Source organism: Littorina saxatilis, linkage group LG5 (assembly GCF_037325665.1).
Source record: "Littorina saxatilis isolate snail1 linkage group LG5, US_GU_Lsax_2.0, whole genome shotgun sequence".
NCBI classification, from domain to species: Eukaryota; Metazoa; Mollusca; class Gastropoda; order Littorinimorpha; family Littorinidae; genus Littorina; species Littorina saxatilis.
Window position 1 is genome coordinate 13,435,391 of NC_090249.1, and position 10,000 is coordinate 13,445,390.

Genomic DNA, 10,000 nt, shown 5'->3' on the forward strand with positions numbered 1-10,000 from the left:
CGCCTTACGCGACTTGTTTTTAAATTCCCATGTCTGAATGGCATATGCTCCGCTAGGTGGCAAAGGGCCGCAATAAGTCAGTAAAAGACGATATTTGGAAATAACTCTGTCAGGTTTGTATAGGTTGTGGAAGAGACATGTTCTTGCAAAACCTCGTCGGAACATTGAAGAGACTAATCACATTCAACCTCTTCCTGACTCACCCCTCGCCAGTGATTGGCCCCCTCCAATGTTTGTACCCGGTTTTGCAAGAAAAGGTCACTCTCCCATAGCCCATGCAAACCCGACGGAGTTATTTTCGGAATTTGTCTATTGGTATTAAGGAAGGACTGCTGAAAGTATTATTTTGAAGGAATACTCCTCACTTCCTGAAACCGGACTTGTTCATCAACGCTGGTCCTGTTGTGGAATATTATTCTACCGAAAGATATACTCTAAATGAAAAAGGAGAGTGAAACGCCCGAAGAAATACAGCAGTAACTGAGATATATGCGATATCAATCTCCTGGCACCTAAGACATTAAGAACTGTGTGAACAAGCGACGTTCATGCTTTTGGGTGATGGAACTATTTCATGAGCGCTCTGGCATTGTTGATATTAATGTGATGTTGGTATGTCTGAAAACACCCAGCCTAACCCAAGGCTTTAATAACAATAACAGCCATTTCCATTGGTAAAGAAGGAATTTAATTTTTTGGTTACAATGCTGAAAGGTATGGAAAAAATGTTTGGCAGTCTATTTCGAGGCTCTCTTGACTCTGAACATTCACGACCGATGCAGCTAATAAAGAGCGTATTTGATCGGTTATCTGTGATACTGGAAGGTATGATATAGTAATTTAATATCTCTGTCTCTCTCTCTCTCTCTCTCTCTCTCTCTCTCTCTCTCTCTCTCTCTCTCTCTTTCTTTTTCTCCCTCTGTCTCTTTCTCTTTCTCCCTCTGTCTCTTTCTCTCTCTCTCTCTCTCTCTCTCTCTCTCTCTCTCTCTCTCTCTCTCTCTCTCTCTCTCTCTCTCTCTCTCTCTCTCTCTCTCTCTCTCTACCGGCACGGTTGGCCTAGTGGTAAGGCGTCCGCCCCGTGATCGGGAGGTCGTGGGTTCGAACCCCGACCGGGTCATACCTAAGACTTTAAAATTGGCAATCTAGTGGCTGCTCCGCCTGGCGTCTGGCATTATGGGGTTAGTGCTAGGACTGGTTGGTCCGGTGTCAGAATAATGTGACTGGGTGAGACATGAAGCCTGTGCTGCGACTTTTGTCTTGTGTGTGGCGCACGTTAAATGTCAAAGCAGCACCGCCCTGATATGGCCCTTCGTGGTCGGCTGGGCGTTAAGCAAACAAACAAACAAACTCTCTCTCTCTCTCTCTCTCTCTCTCTCTCTCTCTCTCTCTCTCTCTCTCTCTCTCTCTCTCTCTCTCTCTCTCTCTCTCAAGGAAGAGGAGTATAGAGAACAGAGAAATAAAGTAAATTCAATAAAACGATTAAAAAAGAGAAAATATTTTCAAGACCTTGCTTCTTCAAAACAAAATCCAAAGAACATTTGGAAAGCGATAAATGAACTCACAAATAAAACTTCTGCATCTAAATCAAGTTGCGTTAGAGACATAACACCTGATGATCTAAATACACATTTTTCCAAAATAGCTGAAAAAGTTATTTTAAATGATACAACTAACCTCAATAATTTGGAAGTTTTAGAAGACTTCTGTAAGTCAAAAGAAATTTCATCTCAATTAAATATTCCTTCGCTTACAGTGCCTGAAGTCTTTCAAGCACTCACACATTTAAAGCAAACAGGTACCCGGGGGATAGACGGATTAGATGGAAGAATTCTTAAGTTATCAGCCCCGGTAATTTCCGAAACTCTCACTTACATTTATAATCTCTGTTTAGACAAACAATATTTTTCAATAGCGCTCAAACAGGCAAAAATTATTCCTTTGTTTAAATCTGGTGAGAAGAAAGACCCCTCAAACTATAGACCGATTTCTATATTGTCTGTATTATCAAAGCCACTTGAAAAACATATAAACAAACACCTATTAGCGCACTTTGATCACAATCAATTATTTCACCCGAACCAGTCTGGCTTTAGGGCTAATCACTCGTGTCACACTGCCTTAATCTCTCTTGTTGATCATTGGTTGGACAAGATAAACGATAATGAATTTTGTGGTGCTGTTTTTGTAGACTTTGCTAAAGCTTTTGATGTAATTGATCACAAGTTGTTACTCAGAAAACTCAAATTATATGGCCTCGGGACTGACTCAGTTAACCTTATTTGTTCTTTTCTCAGCGACAGGCAACAAAGTGTGCATGCGAACGCCTCGGCATCAAGTATGCAGGCTGTACGGTATGGCGTACCACAAGGGTCAGTTTTAGGCCCTCTACTTTTCTCCATATACATAAATGACCTGCCCCTTCATATTAAAAACTTGTGTGAACTTTTTGCAGATGACACTACCATACACTCCAGTGACACCAATTTAAATCGTTTATCTGAATCACTACAAGAAAGTTTATACCAGCTGAGTGCATGGACTGAGCTAAATCATATGTCCCTGAACCCCCAAAAAACTAAATGCATGATAATAACAACTAGACAAAAACGACAGAACATAATCTCCACGTTTCCCGATTTAATTGTCAATGATGAAATTGTTTCAACAGTCAACCATCATAAAGTGTTGGGAGTGACCATCGATAACAACCTGTCATGGTCACACCACATCGAACAACTTTCTAAAGTCATGTCCAAGAAAGTATATCTCTTATCTAGAATCAAGCACTTCCTGAATTTGGAAGCCAGGAAGTTATTCTTTAATGCCCATATTCAATCTGTTATTGATTACGCATCAACCTTATGGGATTCGGCAAGTGATAATTCACTAAAACCTATAATTAGATTACACAAACGAGCATTGAAAGTAGTCTTATTAAAGAAAACAACCCTGAATGAATTAGACTACATAAACTTAGGCATTCTCCCTCTGAAGGAAAGACTTGGCTATAATAAATGTACCCTTATGAGCAAAATTATCACTGGATGTGTACCTGAAACTTTACGTACAAAATTTACCATGAGGAATTCACGTCAATTTATGAGATTAAACACTCCTGTTCCTCGGATTGACCTGTTTAAGTCCAGTTTAGTGTATTCAGGTAGCAGTCTCTGGAACTCTCTTCCAACATTCCTCAGGCAAACTACCAGCACTGATAGTTTTAAGAGCAGATATTTGTCTTATGTAATGAAGTCAAAGTAAATTATATTTGTCTTAAATGGTATTCATTTTTTGTATTAAACATGCCCCTCTCCTCTTTATTGGTATAATGTACACAAACCCTTTTCGGATGAAGGGACTTAAAAACCAACCACTATTTAGATGTGTGATGATCTTAGCAATGTCTTGCTTGTTTGATTGATTTTCTTTAAAATGTAATGTATGGATTAGAGCATGATGTTGAGAAAGTGCAAGCTGCACTATACCACTTAATTCACATCAATTAACTCGCAATTTACCTCAATGCAATGCATTTTGTGTACATATGTATAGTGTGTTTTCACTTTAGTTATCTGTTAAAATGTAGAATTTTAGTTTTTCTATTTTCTATTTTTTATCTTGTATTTTTATTTCATTTTTGTAGTTAGTCCCTCTTTAGGGCGAGGGCTGGATGTAAAAAAGCAGACCACTGCTTAATCTACTACCCTCGTTAAATAAAGAATTGTCATTGTCATTGTCTCTCTCTCTCTCTCTCTCTCTCTCTCTCTCTCTCTCTCTCTCTCTCTCTCTCTCTCTTTCTCTCTTTGTCTCTCTCTGTCTCTTTCTCCCTCTCTGTCACTTTCTCTGTCTCTTTCTCTCTCTAACTCCCTCCCTCTCCCCCCCCCCCCCCCCCCCCACTAATTGTCATTCCGAATAAACTTTGATTGATCCATTTTCAGGCACATAATATGTCTTCCAGATTTTTCAAATGAAAAACCATTCAAGAAGAATCTGTCTTTCAGAATGTCAGAGCAACTGTTTGGAATCTTGAAAGTGTGTCATATGAAAATAACTGGGGAAAATTGCGACACTCGGATCTTTTCACAAAAAGCGTCGCTCTTTCCTGTCACAAGTTATTCTGCCTTGGGAAAGAGAGGTTTCCACATGAATAACAAGGACACAGTGAAGTTAGTAGGCGTCCTTGAAAAACTAAGTCGCCGTTAGAATTACTTTCTCCTTTGTTTGTTTGTTTGTTTGTTTGCTTGTTTGTTTTTGTTTGTTTGTTTGTTTGTTTGTCAGTTAGTTTGTTTGTCTGTTAGTTTGTTTGTTTGTTTGTTTGTTTGTTTGTTTGTTTGTTTGTGTGTTTGTTTGTTTGTTTGTTTGCTTGCTTTTGTTTGTTTGATTGTTTCTTTCTTCTTTTTTTTCTTTCTTTCTTCTTTCTTTCTTTCTTTTTTACTTTCTATTAGATACGAAGTTAATATCGTGGTGAAATCTCTTTTGTGACGTGTCATAGTGACCCATCTTCATCACAGTTTGTTTGCATCTGTGTCATTCTAAATCTCTACTTGGGAAATTAATAGTTGCTGCTATTTTATGCTGCATTCTTATTCAACAGTGATGCTAGTGGAGCCTATTCTACACTCAAATAATCATATTTCTGTTGTGTATTATTTATCTTACCATAATGTAATATTCTCTTCTCTTCTTACTATGTTGCAGAAACTGACAGCTCTACACTGATGCTCCCGTCTATTCAAAAGGGAATATCCATCTCTACAGAAAGAGGACGATATCCAAGCTACTAGCAAACGTGTGCAACGTACCTACATAACGTACAGTATAAAAAGGACAAGTGCAATGATGCGACCAAGCGAAAAACAACAAGAGAAAGCTGTGAGTGTAATGATGTGTCGGCTGCAGCTAATGTGATCATCGCCAGTCATAACTCCATTATCCCGTGTGTCTTCGCGTTCTCGGTACGAAGACGTCCTGATTTTCTCTTCTGATTGAGTGTTCCGACAGTCATGTTCCTCGTCTTTTTGCCGAGACATACCGGAATAATTAACCCACTTTTCGGAATGACAGAATCTGTGAGGATTATTTCTAACGGTGTTTTTCCTTTGTTTTCTGGGTTTACCTAAAATACCAGCATTACTGGCTGCACGGTGAATTGCTGAATTTTCAGGTAATTGTATCTACTTCTTGTTAGTACCTGCGGTTAGATAAAAATGTACTACATGATTGAAAAACACCAAGGTTGATTTCTTTAAATCCTGCGGTCTCCCGTAGTTCTTCCATACAAAATCAGTATTGTGATTGGAAGTGAACTACCAACAATGTGGTCAGGCTTTTCGGTATTTCTGGGAATAGCAACACAAAACACGCAGCTTCGTATCACATGAATAATAATAATAATAATAATAATACGAGAATTTATAACGCGCACATATCTTACCACAAGGCGACTCAAGGCGCACTCATACACATTCTTTCGCATTAACAACTCAGCTCAAGCACACTCATATACACTTACGCATAAATTACATGAAGAAGACACGGCACTCATAATAAAACAGGCTCGTGTGATATTGAGGTGAATAACATCCGTTCAGAGTAATCAAAATACTGAGTAATTTCTGTTACTACTCATCTCAGTAATCAGAGTTCGGAGTAATCTCTGTTACTACAAACAAGTTATGCGCTTTGGGTGTGAATACGATCGACTCAGCGAGATTTTCTTCTTCTTCTAAAAGCTATTACATTATCTTGTGACTGACCCTTTTCCATCCAAACTTGATACAGAACATTTTACGTTGTCTTGAGGGTAAAAAGACAGCATTCTGTCGTGTCATTCAAAAATCGTATCCCCCAAAAGAAAAAGTAAAAACAAAAATATGAACGTGACTTGTAGCTGTGAGAACCAACATGATTATGTATTTGTTTTCTGAAAAAAACAAACAACACCCCCGTTTCCTGGAATTGAAGGAAGCTAAAGACATCTCCCTGGAGTCATGTGCGAGAATAGGATCTTAGAAAGTGTTTCCAAAAAAAGAAACGCTGCCTCCTAAAAGCACCATTCCCAAGTGGACACATTTTTATCGCGCTGCGGGGCACTGACTATATATGGAGTAAAACACCCTTTTGCTGTGGAATATCTATTTAAGAAAACACTTTGCCATCACAAGCAGAAACAAAAAGAGCAGTAACAACAATTACAGCGACAACGACAATAATAAAAACAAAAACCGTTACAATACAAAACAAGTCGCGTAAGGCGAAAATACAATATTTAGTCAAGCTCAGTCGAACTCACAGAATGAAACTGAACGCATTGCATTTTTTTCCGCAAGACCGTACACTCGTAGCATCGTCTGTCCACCGCTGGTGGCAAAAGCAGTGAAATTAACAATCCAGAAAAGCGCGGTAGCGGTTGCGCTGAGGAGGATAGCACGCTTTTCTATATCTCTATTCTTTTTGACTTTCTGAACGTGTTTGTAATCCAAATATATCATATCTATATGTTTTTGGAATCAGGAAAGGACAAGGAATAAGATGCAATTGTTTTTAAATCGACTTTGGACATTTAATTTTAATCATAATTTTTATATTTTTAATTTTCAGAGCTTGTTTGTAATCCAAATATAACATGTTTATATGTTTTTGGAATCAGAAAATGATGAAGAATAAGATAAATAGTTTTGGATCGTTTTATAAAAAAAATAATTTTAATTACAATTTTCAGATTTTTAATGACCAAAGTCATTAATTAATGTTTAAGCCACCAAGCTGAAATGCAATACCGAAGTGTGGCCTTCGGCGAAGATTTCAATCAATTTGATTAAAAAATGAGGGTGTGACAGTGCCGCCTCAACTTTTACAAAAAGCCGGATATGACGTCATCAAAGACATTTATCGGAAAAATGAAAAAAACGTCTGGGGATATCATACCCAGAAACTCACATGTCAAATTTCATAAAGATTGGTCGAGTAGTTTAGTCTGAATCGCTCTACACACACACACACGCACAGACAGACACACACACACACGCACAGACAGACACACACACACACACACACACACACACACACATACATACACCACGACCCTCGTCTCGATTCCCCCTCTATGTTAAAACATTTAGTCAAAACTTGACTAAATGTAAAAAGACATAACAACAGTGGCAACAACAGTGACATTATCAACGACAACAACAACAGCAATCACACCAACAAGAATACCACCACAACCACCACCACCACCAACAACAACAACAACAACAACAACCAACAATTCGCGTAAGGCGAAATTACTACATTTAGTCAAGCTGTGGAACTCACAGAATGAAATTGAACGTAGTCCGCCGCTAGTGCAAAAGGCAGTGAAAGTGACGAGCCTGTTTGGCGCGGTAGCGGTTGCGCTGTGCTTCATAGCACGCTTTACTGTACCTCTCTTCGTTTTAACTTTCTGAGCGTGTTTTTAATCCAAACATATCATATATATATGTTTTTGGAATCAGGAACCGACAAAGAATAAGATGAAAGTGTTTTTAACTTGATTTCGAAAATTTAATTTTGATCATAATTTTTAATTTTTTTAATTTTCAGAGCTTGTTTTTAATCCAAATATAACATATTTATATGTTTTTGGAATCAGAAAATGATGGAGAATAAGATGAACGTAAATTTGGATCGTTTTATAAAAACATTATTTTGTTTACAATTTTCAGATTTTTAATGACCAAAGTCATTAATTAATTTTTAAGACACCAAGCTGAAATTCAATACCGAAGTCCGGCCTTTGTCGAAGATTGCTTGGCCAAAATTTCAATCAATTTGATTGAAAAATGAGGGTGTGACAGTGCCGCCTCAACTTTTACAAAAAGCCGGATATGACGTCATCAAAGACATTTATCGAAACAATGAAAAAAACGTCCGGGGATATCATACCCAGAAACTCTCATATCAAATTTCATAAAGATTGGTCAAGTAGTTTACTCTGAATCGCTCTACACACACACACAGACACACACATATACACACATACACCACGACCCTCGTCTCGATTCCCCCTCTGTGTTAAAACATTTAGTCAAAACTTGACTAAATAAGTCAAAACTTGACTAAATGTAAAAACAACCAAAACCAACAACATACAAAATCTTCATCCAAAAACTAACACAAGCTGAATGTTGTCTGCTTCGCCAAGACAGACACTCACGCACAGAGTCTCGGTCCAAACCACAAGACCCAATATCGCCACACTTAATGGTCAGACTGTGCCTGTAAGTGAGCGAGAGAGCACGTAAATATACGTGTGTGTAGGTACCGCCTACTAAAAGGGTCACTGATCGATAAGTAAGCGTGTTTCACGGTGTCTGATAGTGTCACTATATTTTCGTCGGTACTCGCAAACTCGCTGTCTCCCAAGAACCGAGAAGTCTAAAAGAGGCAGAGAGTTCTTTTCGTTCTGGCTTGAGTGGCCGTCTTTGCAGCTTACAGAGTTGCTGCTCTACTGTACTGCTGTTTATTCTTCTTGGTAAAAAAAACCCTGTGTAATGTCGTCTCTTGTTCCAATGGTTTGTAGTTAGTGCTTTTGCGAGTGCTTTTTATATTTATTTTGTGTATGAATGATTCCAGGTAAATTCGCTTTTTTTCTCCAGAACACTTATGGCTTATTGGAGCATCTTCGGCATTCTGAGTTGATTGTTCACAGCAGTTGGTGACAAGAAAAACACACACAAACTTTCTGCGTTATAGATTTTGAAATCCAAGAGGTCGTTGAAATAGCAAGTTCACAAAATAAATAGTCTGTATTGTTTTCACAATGTGAATTTTGCAAAAATATTAACGAATCGCCTGACAGATCTTTCCGAGCAGTGCTGTCAACTTCTTTGTTGAAATCGCTCGTTAGACTACGGAAGCAAGGAAAGATTAATTGGACCAATCATACCGGTCGCACCAATCTCACCAGTCATTTTGCAGAACCAGATACGTCAATTATGGAGGATACCAGTCGGTGATTGCACTCTGGAACATGTATGCCTCGCGAAGCCAAGCCTTATTTGGTGTGAGCTGGTGACGTGTCTCTAAGACTGAAGACTGTTGCAGTGCTGTGACTGCAGTTTGACTCACGAAGACTGCTATGGTGCGACCTAGAGTTTGTGTCGTGTCTACGACTGCACACGACCTGCAGTGTCAATCAACAGTTAGAGTTTTTGAGTATATGTGCAACTGCAAGCTTTGTATTTGATCTTTTGTTGTGAATAGGACTGCACACGGCCTGCAGTTTCAATCAACAGTTACTAATAGTGCAAGACTGCCGTGGTGCCACCTAGATCTTTTGTCGTGAATACGATTGCACAAGACCTGTAGTTTCAATCAACATTTAGATTGTCATGAGTATCTGTGCAACTGCAAGCTTTGTGTTCGATCTTTTGTCGTGAAAACGGACTGCACACGACATGTATTTTCAATCAACATTTAGATTGTTCTGAGTATCTGTGCAACTGCAAGCGTTGTGTTCGATCTTTTGTCGTGAAAAAGGACTGCACACGACCTGTAGTTTTAATCCACAGTTAGATTGTCATGAGTATCTGTGCAACTGCAAGCTTTGTGTTCGATCTTTTGTCGTGAATAGGACTGCACACAAGACCTGCAGTTTCAATCAACAGTAAGATCTTTTGAGTATCTGTACAACTGCACGCTTTGTGTTCGATCTTTTGTCGTGAATAGGACTGCACAAAACCTGCAGTTTCAATCAACAGTAAGATCTTTTGAGTATCTGTGCAACTGCAAGCTTTGTGTTCGCTCTTTTGTCGTGAATACAACTGCACACGACCTGCAGTTTCAATCATAAGTTAGTGGGTTTTTTAGAATATCTGTGCAACTGCAAGCGTTGTGCTCGATTTTTTGTCTTGAGGCAGTGTGTGTAATTGCTGGCTTTCTGTTGAACAATTGCGTGTGACACAATCGGCGACAGAAGTTGGAAACCGCGCAAAGTTAAAAAAAAAACAAAAAAAAC